The 11975-nt window shown below is 47.0% G+C and overlaps 1 long non-coding RNA gene across 2 annotated transcripts; it reads left to right on the top strand.

Annotated features, from left to right (window-relative positions):
- Positions 1-382: 382 nt before the first annotated feature.
- Positions 383-11683, top strand: LOC123343960. 2 transcript variants are annotated; one of them, XR_006572417.1, is made up of 3 exons: positions 383-533; positions 2402-2574; positions 11299-11683. It is a non-coding gene; the product is annotated as an uncharacterized LOC123343960 (long non-coding RNA). The 2 variants fall into 2 exon arrangements; XR_006572418.1 differs by lacking the exon at positions 383-533 and adding an exon at positions 818-857.
- The last annotated feature ends 292 nt before the right edge of the window (positions 11684-11975 follow it).

Below are 11975 nucleotides of genomic sequence, written 5' to 3'. Positions count from 1 at the left end.
GGCTTACTCTGTAAACCACCCACAGCCAGCCTTTCAGGTACAACAATGAAGAAGCCAGACGGTGCTAATGGCTCATCAACAAAGACAATGGGCTGTGGAATAGCTTAACCTTCCTGTGGACACTTCGGCTGGCCTATAAGGCCTTTTCTACACTACAAAATTTTGTCAACAAAAGCTGCCTTTTGTCAACAAAACAGTGAATGCATACACACTGCGATACAACTTTTGTCTGCAAAAATGCCTGGTTTTGGCAACAAAATACAATCACCCCGATGAGAGACATAAGTCATTTTCATCTAAATTTTTGTCAATAAAGTGCCAGTGTAGACACCACTCTTGATTTCATCCCTTTAATTGGCCTCCAGGAAGTGTCCCACAATGCCCATTGTGACCGGTCTGGTCAGCGGTTTGAACTCTGCTGCCCTGCAGCCAGGTAAACAACTATCTGCTCCCCAACCTTAGAAGCCCCAGGAATTTGTGAAATTCCATTTCCTGCTGGCTCAGAGTGGAGAGGTCTCATCGCATCTTCCCAGGTGACCATGGTGGGTTATCACAGCCAACACTCTCCCTCTTGCACGACTTCAGATCTCTTGGATCTGTTCAGTATGTGGGGAGAGGAGGCTGTACAGTCCCAGCTGCGGCTGAGTCATAAGAATTGGGATATTGTAGTGGAGCAGCTGCCCCACTCCTGGAAAACAGGGGAAAGGCAGCCAAGCTAAGCTGATTGGGGAAGCAGCCACAGCTGTGGCTGTGCTCAATTAGGGCCCAGCTGGCCCTGATAAGAGGGCTGGGGGCCAGTAACTGGAGGAGTCTCACTCTAGCACTGGAGTAGGAAGGGCCAGCTGCCTGGGAGCAAGGTACCTGAAGCAGAGCAGTGCTGGGGAAGGGCAAAGGGAGCTGGGGAGCTCCAGCCTGGTAAACCCCCAGGCTGCAAGCCTTGGTGAAGGCCTACAGAGGTACTGGGGCTGCAGAGGTGCAGCCTGGGAATAGGCAGAGGCAGTTGGTCCTAACCCCTTGCCAGTGATGAGTGGCCATTACAGACTGCAGTCTGCCCCAGTGAGACGACTGGCAGTAGCCACTGAGGCAAGGTGGGTTTATAGGGTAGGGGGTTCCCCTGGGAGGGAAGACCCAGAGCATGAGGGTACTGCTGGGGCAGAACCCCGAGGTAAAGGGCACTGGGGTCCGGGAGGGAAACAGGGGGCCTAAGGCAGGTGAGACACTGGCCAGCAGAGGGTGCTCAAAAGCTGGTGAAGAGCTAATTCCCAAGACAACCAGCAAGAGGTGCCGCACTGGCGAGTCATTGCTTCGCTACAGATACCTATGGGCACATTTCTCAAGGCTTGTGCAAAAAGGGCTATGATCAGGACATGATGCAGGGCAGAGCAAAGATAAAGGAGCTGAGGCAGGTGTATCATAAGGCGAGGGAGGCAAACCGTCACTCAGGTGCATCACCTAAGACCTGCCGGTTCTATAAGGAGCTGGATACTATCCTCAGTGGCGACTCCATCTCCACCGCCAAGAGCTTTGTGGACACTTCAGTGGGCCTGGAGGCAGTGGAAAGAGGACCTAACCCAAAGAACAAAGTCATTGATGGTGAGGTGGAGTTAGACGGTGATGTGCAGCTCCCAGCGGGGTCACCTGGCAGGGCAGGCAGCCAGGAACTGTCCTCAACTCCAGAGGTGTCTAGCCAGTCTCAGCAGTTGCTCTCCGGGGAGCAAGAAGCAGGAGAGGAGACTCCTGGTAAATGGCTGTGGTTTGTGTGGTGCGGAGGTGGGTTCAGGGTATAGAAATGTGGAAGGCTGGCTGCGTTTCTCTGAGCTGGACATTTCTCTGTGTAGCTAATCGGTCTGGCAGAACAGGATGTTGATGCACACCGAGATCTCACAGGAATCCTCCAGAGAGATCTCCAGGAAAGTTTCCTGGAGGTACTTGGTAATCTTCTGTCGAATGTTCCATGGCAGACCAGCTTTGTTCCTTCCCCCATTGAAGGAAACTTTACCGTGCCATTCGGCAATCACTTGTGCAGGGACCAAAGCGACACACAGGCGAGCAGCATAGGAAGCAGGGCGGAACCCAAAAGCACGGAGTAGATATACTCTAGTTTCCCTCCTTACCTTTACCAGTGAGATATCTGCTACAATGACCCCTGCCTGTGGAAAAATGTGTGAGAATTTTAGAATTTTTTCCCTAGTTGGCTGCACCATAACATAAGAGTGCATAGAGTGCCCCTTCTCCCGCCAACACTCACCATGCTTTGAGTGTTCACAGAGATGTGTGCTTGTCAAGGGTCAGTGAGAAAGTGATTGCTATGTTGCAAAAGGTGTATTTAACTGAAATGTTTCAACATTGTGCGTGACTTTAACAATTCTGCTTCTGTGCATTGTCCCTTGTGCTTCGGCAGATGTGGCCTTCAGGAACACTCCACACACACCGGAGCGACTCCACCAGATAAGAAAGCATCCAAGATGCAGCAAAGACAACATGTTCTGGGAGGTACTTCATGGCTCCAATGCAGAGATAAGGGAACATAAGGAGTGCTGGGAAGCCAAAAGGCAGGACAGAAAAGAGAATCAGGTTTGTTAAGGATGCTACTGAGTAGATAATTAAAGTAACAGAGGAGCAAATGCAAATGCTGAAGTCCTTGATAATGCTGCATACTGAGCAGATCCATGTCCGCCCTCTCCTGCAGCACAGTCAGAACTCTTTTCCATGCCCCCCCAAACTCTGCCTGCACGGTCCTTTCCACTTTCTGGGACTTCTTGGTTTCCCCTTCACTCCACCCCCTCGGACAACTTTCACGATAGCTGGACCTATACACAGCTTTGAAAGTCTGTCCTTCCCTGGTTCCTCCTTTCTCACCAAGCATGTGCATGTGGGCTGTTTCTTGTACAATAAAAGCAAAGTTTTTGAATGGTAACTCATCTTTATTTGTTTTCTACAAATTGAGATAGCAGGCACTACCACGAAATACACGGGCAGTTTATTCACGTGCTTGCTGGAATGTAAGGCCCCAAATGTCACCATTACTTCATAGAAAAATTGTATGTAATGTAACATTGCACCACCAATCACAGACATATTCATTACTGGTTCTCATTTTCAAAGTGTTGCCTCAAAGCCTCCCTGATTTGAATTGCCCCCCTCTGAGCTCCTCTGATAGCTGGTATCTGGCTGCTCAAAATCAGCAACCAAGTGGTCTACCTCAACTCTCCACCCCTGAGTAAACCTTTCACCCTTAACTTCACAGAGATTATGCAGTGTACAAAATGTGGCTATGACCATGGGAATATTATCCTCATTAATCATAGAATCTCAGGGTTGGAAGGGACCTCAGGAGGTCATCTAGTCCAACCCCCTGCTCAAAGCAGGACCAAACCCAACTAAATCATCCCAGCCAGGGCTTTGTCAAGCCTGACCTTAAAAACCTCTAAGGAAGGAGATTCCACTACCTCCCTAGGTAACCCATTCCAGTGCTTCACCACCCTACTAGTGAAAAAGTTTTTCCTAATGTCCAACTTAAACCTCCCCCTCTGCAACTTGAGACCATTACTCCTTGTTCTGTCATCTTCTACCACTGAGAACAGTCTAGATCCATCCTCTTTGGAACCCCCTTTCAGGTAGTTGAAAGCAGCTATCAAATCCCCCCTCATTCTTCTCTTCTGCAGACTAAACAATCCCAGTTCCCTCAGCCTCTCCTCATAAGTCATGTGTTCCAGCCCCCTAATCGTTTTTGTTGCCCTCCGCTGGACTCTCTCCAATTTATCCACATCCTTCTTGTAGTGTGGGGCCCAAAACTGGACACAGTACTCCAAATGAGGCCTCACCAGTGCTGAGTAGAGGGGAATGATCACATCCCTCGATCTGCTGGAAATGCCCCTATTTATACAACCCAAAATGCCATTAGCCTTCTTGGCAACAAGGGCACACTGTTGACTCATATTCAGCTTTTCGTCCACCGTAACCCCTAGGTCCTTTTCTGCAGAACTGCTGCCCAGCCATTCGGTCCCTAGTCTGTAACAGTGCATGGGATTTTTCCGTCAATTAAAGCTAACCTGCCATAAAGGCATTGCCAGCGTGCCTTTAATCTGCCAAAGGCACATTCAGCTGTCATCCAGCACCTACTCAGCCTGTTCTTGATCTGCTCCTGACTGCTGTCCAGGTTTCCCCTGTAAGGTTTCATGAGCCGTAGCTGTAAGGGTTATGCCAGGTCTCCCAGGATCACTATGGTCATTTCAACATCCCCCACTTTAATCTTCTGGTTTGGAAAGAAAGTCCCCACTTGTAGCTTTCTATATAGACCGGTGTTCCTGAAGATACATGCGTCATGTACCTTCCCAGACCACCCCGTGTTGATGTCAGTGAAACGCCCACGGTGATCTACAAGCACCTGAAACACCATGGAGAAGTACCCCTTCCTATTGATGTACTCTGTCTCAAGGTGGTCTGCTGCCAAAATTGGAATATGTGTGCCATCTGTCGCCCCTCCACAGTTAGGGAAACCCATTTCTGCAAAGCCATTCACTATTTCATGCACATTTCCCAGAGTCACAGTCCTTCGAGCCAGATGCAATTAATTGCCCTACACACTTGCAATAATGCAGTCCCAATGGTCAACTTCCCAACTCCAAATTGATTCATGACTGACCGATAGTAGACTGGAGTCACCAGCTTCCACACTGCAATTGCAACATGCTTCTCTACCGATAGGGCAGCTCTCATTCTGGTGTCCTTGCGCACCTCAGTGCTGGGATGATCTCTGCACACAATTCCAGGAAGGTGGCTTTCCACATCAGAAAATTCTGTAGCCAGTGCTCGGGGGGGAGGGATAGCTCAGTGGTTTGAGCATTGGCCTGCTAAACCCAGGGTTGTGAGTTCAATCCTTGAGGGGGCCATTTGGGGATTGGTCCTGCTTTGAGCAGGGCGTTGGACTAGATGATCTCTTGAGGTCTCTTCCAACCCTAATAATCTATGATTCTATGATCTCACACCTGCATGACGAAACAATCCCACCATTCAATGCTTGTTTCCCAAGCCCAAAAGCGATGGTCCACCCTATGCAGCTGTTCTGTGAATGCCAAAACCAATCTAAAGTTGCTCTTATCCATATCACACAACATGTCAAGTGACTGGGAGTCCTCTTCAGTTAGAAACTTCACGATTAACTGTACTGCCATCCGCAATGTCATGACAGTTAATAGAGCATAGGAGAGCAGTGTGGGATCCATCCCTTCTCACAAAGATGCCGCGATGCACAGCAAGAAAAGGACCTTGAAAAATGCCGCAAAAGAAAGCTGAAAGCCCATGGAGTGCTGGGACAGAAAGCAATGCATCATGGGACATTGAGCCCAGTCCCAACATGCGCTGCGATCCACTCTGCCTTCCCACACCTAGCGACAGAAGATGTCGAGCTGGACTGTTGGATAGGTACCCACAGTACACTGCGCACAGTGTCGATGATAGTACCCCAACTGTGGACACACTCTGCCAACAGAGGGAGCGAGTGTGAACATGAAATTCTGATTTTCATTATGCCAATTTTTGATTGCTAACATCACCTTTGCCAACAAAACTTTGTAGTTAAGATAAGGCCCAAGTAATGGCTGCTATGACTTTGCAAGGGCATGTGATCAGGCCACATGACTCTGAACTCCATTTTGGGGTGCTGGTGTTTTTCCACAAGCTGGTCTGGGAACTGAGGTTGGAACAAAGGGTTCCCTCCATATGCTAGAGCTATATAAGGCGGGGAGTGACATCATCATTGGTTATTCTTCACTCCCCCACAATGGAACACCTAAGAGAAGCTCCAAAAGAAAAGGACTTGGAAAGGGGGTGCAGATCCTAAGCTGCAATGCAAATGCAGCTTGTTCCTTAAGACTCTGCAAGCCTGCTTGTATCATCACTCACAGGGAGAATTTACTAATTCATAGTCTATCTTTCTAGTATCTTGCGCTTAGTTTGCATTTTTGTTTATTACTAGGTAATCTGCTTTGATCTGTTTGCTATCAGTTATAAACAATTAAAATCTATCTTTTTTGTAATTAATAAACTTATTTTATGTTTTAATCTAAACCAATAAGTTTTGAGTGAAGTACATGGCAATCTTAGCTCAAGGGGTAGGAGCTGTTGCATTTCCTCTCCACACTGAGGGGGAGGCAATCTGGATAATAAATTCATACTGGTTGGGGTTTGGACTAGGGCAGGAAGGTATCGCTCTGGGGTTCTACACTGGGAAGCTGGTGGTTATTTTGGCTGTAGCCTCACTATTGTTGGTTCATGCAGTGGCTGGTCAGAACCTGCATGTAACTGCAGCTGGGTGTGTCCCTACCTGTGTGAATGCTAGTGCAAGTGTAGGACCGGGAGCGGGTCTGCAGCTTCTCATAGCAGCACAGTGTGAGAGGGATGGTGGGTCGGAGGGCTCAGTGATACCCCAGTTCCTGGTGGCACCCCAGGGGGAACCCATCTCACTGGGATTATTGTGGTTATCCAGTGATCAGGGGCTGGACACCATATAGGGACACTTTGAAGAGACTCAGGGGCTAGTGTGCATCTGTTGTCAACCTGCAAGGCAAAGACTGAGCTGGCGTAGCCCTGAGGCGAGGGAGTGGCCACAAGTAGCATCACAGGTGCACTGTGGTCATCCAAGCTAGAGGTCACTAAACAGTAATGCTCATAGTGAGTACTCATGTGTATGACAGGAGGAGCAGGTGGCACAAAGGGTCTTGGAGTGCGGACTGAACTAGCACCGAATTCCCAGGAGGAAAGGCAGATCGCATCACACCTAGGGAGGAAGAAGATAGCAAGAAGTAAATAAAGTGCATGGGATGGGAAACACAAGCAATATAATCCTAGCCTGAGTATACTGCAATATGGCCCACTGACCTAGAACAGCAGCTCCCAAACTGTGGTCCATGGAGCACTTGCTGGTTATCCATGAAGAGCTACCTGGCTGTCTGGCCACATGACGATGGCCCCTCCTTGTGTCTAGCTGCTAAACTGTATTAAAAGAAGTGAAAAATACACTCCTGCTTTCTTAATTTTGCATGGAAGTCCTTGCTGAAATTGCCACATGGATGTTATCCAGTCACTGAGGAGAAGAGAGCTGCTGTGCTATCATGGATTAGAGTGAAGGCAGCCCACAAGACAAGTTCTCTATTAAGATGTGGTGCACACTATGAAAAAGAATGTCGTTATCCACATTGTAGTTCCTGCTTTTACCCACAGGGGGTCACACTTCCCCAGATTTTTCTGCCTTCTAGTTAAAGGAGAGTTCTGTGCATGCAGCGTTTCTTGTTTCAGAGCCTGCAGGCCCTATAGGCAATGCTTTCTGTAACGCTACAGCAGGGATCAGCAACCTTTGGCACAAGGCTCACCAGGGTAAGCACCCTGGCGGGCCGGGCTGGTTTGTTTACCTGCTGCGTCCGCAGGTTCGGCCGATCGCGGCTCCCACTGGCAGCAGTTCACCGCTCCAGGCCAATGGGGGCGGTGGGAAATAGCGGCCAGCACATCGCAGCCCCCATTGGCCTGGAGTGGCGAACCATGGCCAGTGGGAGCCGCGATGGGCCGAACCTGTAGACGCAGCAGGTAAACAAACCGGCCCGGCATGCCAAAGGTTGTCGATCCCTGCACTACAGAGACTGGCTAATTGTCTTTAGCTTTGTACAAACTGCTCCTCTCCCAGGCGCTCAGTCGCAAACTGGGGCACACTCCAATCTGTACAGAGCACTCCAGCAAATATGTCCAAATGGCCCAGCCTGGAAGATCTCTGCTGGTGCTTCACCCAGTTCTGTATCTAGGGCCGGCTTTAGGAAGTGTGGGGCCCGATTCGAATACCCAGCGGTGGTCCGGGTCTTCGGTGGCACTTTGGCATCAGGTCCTTCACTCGCTCCAGGTCTTCCGCGACACTGGAGGACCCGCCGCCAAAATGCCGCCGAAGACCCGGAGCAAGTGAAGGATCCGCTGCCGAAGTCCCGTCAAAGACCTGGACCACCGCCAGGTGAGTAAATTAAAAAGCCGCCTAAGTTAGTCGCTCTTCTTTAGGGAGCGGGGCCCTCTTAGGTGCGGGGCCCGTTTCGGGGGAATCGGCCTAAAGCCGGCCCTACCTGTATCCATTCTAAACATCCCATGCTCGGCTTCAAAACCCATGTACCACTGTGTTGATAACTCTCTCTATATCCCAACTCACTCCATCTACTCTGCCATTTCTCATTTCCACTTACTCTCTCCACCCCCAACAAGTCCCTATTCACCTCTGCCAGCCACCATCTGGACCAAACTTTTACATGTGTCATGTGACCTTTCTAATGCTCATGAGAGCTGCCTGACCTAAATCCTTTATTTATCCATAGAAAAGGCAGTGGCACTGCAAACATCCCCCATTGTCCCCTGGGGCCAACATACATTACTCCTGACCTGGGATTAGAGGACAGTTGAATCTCCATGGTCCACTCATCCCTTGGCTTCTGCAAAGCTGCTAACAAGGGACCCAATTATGGTGGAAATTTTTTGTGATTCAGACACTTATCCAATAGGAACTAGTCTTAGGTCCTCAACCTCATTTCCCATTGGTCACCAAACCACTGTTAGATGTTATCTGCTTTTAGCCATTACTGCCAAACTATGTTCTGGCCTAGACCTGAGCTTTGCCTGGTGAGCTAGTGGTGAAAGGTTCCATGGCTCCTGGAGCATATAGTTCCCTCATCTTGAATAGTAACATATTCTCCAGACCTTTTAAAAGCAAGTCAAAACCCACCTCTTCTATGCTGCCTTCACTCAGCAACCTGTCAGCTATTTCCCTGCAACAGCATTTGCCAACCTCTCCTAGCCCTAGAATACTGTTCTGACCTACCATCTCACCCCACTGTGGTTCCCCACTGGTAATAATCCGTGTCCTGATTTGCAGAGAGTTCCTTGAGATTGGCCTTAGCTCCCTGAAGGACTGTGTCCCTATCAGGGTGGATAAAAATCAATTATATTTAAAAAAAAAATAAAAAAAATCAGATTTTTTTGATAAAATGCTTTTTGAGGAAAAAACCTATCTAAAGATAGTTTTAATTAAGATACATTATAGCTCAAAGATATCTCATCATGGAATAGGGATTATAAATTCTAATTCTATAGTAAGAGACAATATAGTCATGTAATGTTTAAGAAAAGTTTTGTAAATGAGTTCCAACAGTTCATGGATTGGGGACCCAATTTTATGGGGTTCCAGGGGCTTCTGTATAGATTATTTAGGTTAATCTTTCTATCTACCCAATGGGATTCTGCTAAGTCTAGAAGATACCATCAGAGATGCCTAGTTTTGCAGTTCTCAAACTGTGGATTTATGTCTACAGAGATAACATGCTTCTTAACAGCAAAAATGTTTTTAAATAAATATATAGAGGTGAGAAATAACAGACCTCAACTCTATTGTCCTTTTCCAAATTTGTGTACAGAGTCAGTCCCTTACCTTTCTCTAAAAGTGCAAAGTTTCAAAAGGTTCAATGAACAGAAGATTGTTCGGGGAGGAATAGATCTGGACAAGGAGAAGAAGTCTGGAGATAAATGTGAGAAGGGAGGGACAGGCAGTAGAAACAAAAGTGAAACTGTTTGAGCAGCATATTCCAGAAGTCTTGAGGTCTTTCTGAGTGTAGCCTTCATTGATTTGAGATCTACCATACCATTCTCTCACAAGAATGGAAAACCTATAATGGCAGCAGGCTGTAAAAGAGACCCAGTTTGGGTCTTATCTATCTCTGAGTTGTGAAGAATATGTATTAAGGTTATAACAACCAACAAAATGCATTTTTATGTAGAAATCCATGATTAAATCGAGTCTTCCTGACTAGTGATTTAAATCAAATCCACCCTGGTCCCTATCCTGTTCTCCGTGATCACATCCTCCCACAACAGCTATGATCCACTGCAACATCCAGTAGGGAGGGACTCAAGAGAAATAGTGTTGTCATTCCTGTTCCTGAGAGGTGTTCAGGTATCTCCATGTCAAGAATTCAGGGAGATACCTAAGGTTCTTCTCTGGCTCCCATCGCCATAGTATCCAAGCACCTCACAGTCTTTAATGTATTTATCCACAAAACATCCTTGTGAGGAAGGGCAGTGCTATTATCTCCACTGTATGGATGGTGAACAAAGAAGCTAAGTGACTTGTCCAAGGACACACAGGAATTCTGTGGCAGAGCAGGGAGTTGAACCCAGGTCCCAGGCTAGCCACTGACCACTGAACCATCCTTCCTCTCAGATAGACAGAGAACAGTTTTGTAGCACTTCCAATGCAACATTCTACAAGTTGTCTGTATACAGAACTCCCACTGAAGTCAATGGGAGCTCCATGTCCTGAGCCAGATCATCTCCATTCCTAGGTGGCAAAAAAAGCATAATGAGAAAATGACGACTCCCTGGCAAAATGTTAATTAGGGCTCTTACTCCACTAGAAATTGCACCACAGTTCATGCCCTATCTCAAAGTCTGTTCCCTCTTTCCTTGCAACGCTCAGTGCTGTTGGTCCCCTGAGAAAAGAGCCACAACAGGTTCAACACTTAGTGTCCCTGTGCCTCAGTTCCCCATGTGTACAATGGGGATAATAGCACTGCCCTTCCTCACCAAAATTCTTTTAGCTGGTGGTTTATAACATGCTGCAGACTCTAGCAACTTAGCAGGGAACTACCCAGTTGAGATTGTCAGTGATTTCACCAACCTCAGCTCTGTTGTGACACTGAGAAAGAACTTGGAGCCCGTACTGCAAAAGCATCGTCCATTATGGGGTGCCTAATCAAGAATATCTTTCGCAGACCCAAAACCCGGTAAGTAGAGAGAGAAAGTTGAGGATATATATAGAATGCTTCAGCAGGCAGAAGTCTGACCTAGGAGACTGAAACATGGCCTCTCACTGTCAAGCACTGTACATAACTTCACTCCGACCTCTGTCTTTGACCTCATATCTCCCTGTTTCCTCTCTCTTTCCTGCTACACTTTTCCCAATCCTCTTTCCTTGCTACTCCTTTCATTTTTCCTCACTCTGGGGCAGGGAATGCATCTCTTTTCATGTGTGTAAGTGCTCTGTATGACACTCAAGAAATAAATATATAATTATAGTAAATTATATTTCTTGTATCACCAGCTTTGGAAAAGGGTCAGCAAATGCTTTGATCACTTAATGATTTTTCACTATAGCTTCTGGAAATGGCTCTATCACACACTTAAATGACAGACATTTGTAACTTCCCACAGCAGTACTCAGTGAGTCTCAAGCAACCCCAGAAGCATCCACACATTAACAGGTTTATTTTTTAATTTCAGTCACAGAGAGGATCTTCAGCACTCTTTCCAAAAGGAAATGGAGTGAGATTATGACATCATCTTCCAACCGTCAGAGACAGGATAGCTGAGATGGACCACTCTGGCAGTGTTTGTAAACCTCCGTGCATGGCTAAACCCATTCATTTCTGGGTGTTGAAGTTCCTGTAACTTCTGTCTTGTTTCACTTTACTGTCCAGTTGCATTTGGGTGGATATCACAAATACTAAGAACTCCTAAAACCCCACCCATTCCATGTAGCATTCAACTGCAACAGCAACCCCCTGCTCTGTGTATTTTTTATTATGTTCTCTTCCACTGTGTTTCTTGTCTGCACAGTTAGATTGCAACCCTTTTAGGGCAGGGTTCTGTTATCTGTTTGGCAGGAACTTACCAACACATCACAAAATTGTACACATATATGATGCTGTATAAAAGATTAATAATAGTGCTTTATTAGTCATTGATTCATCTGTGGTTATCAATCTTTAGTGTGCTGGTTACTTATCCAATTGTGAACAGAAAGCTTTGTTGTCAAATAAAATAAAACAAAATAAACATTATGGAAGTCCTTCCTGGCTTCCTTGGTTTCAGTCCTGGCCACTTCAAGCTTTGCTAAAAGACACTGACTTTGTTGCTGAGAGCAAGCTATCCGGATCTTAAAGTGTACCCACAGTGAT

The sequence above is a fragment of the Mauremys mutica genome, chromosome 11, assembly GCF_020497125.1.
Source record: "Mauremys mutica isolate MM-2020 ecotype Southern chromosome 11, ASM2049712v1, whole genome shotgun sequence".
NCBI lineage: Eukaryota > Metazoa > Chordata > Testudines > Geoemydidae > Mauremys > Mauremys mutica.
Note: the sequence above shows the minus strand (reverse complement) of the source record. Positions and strands in the feature narration are given on the sequence as shown.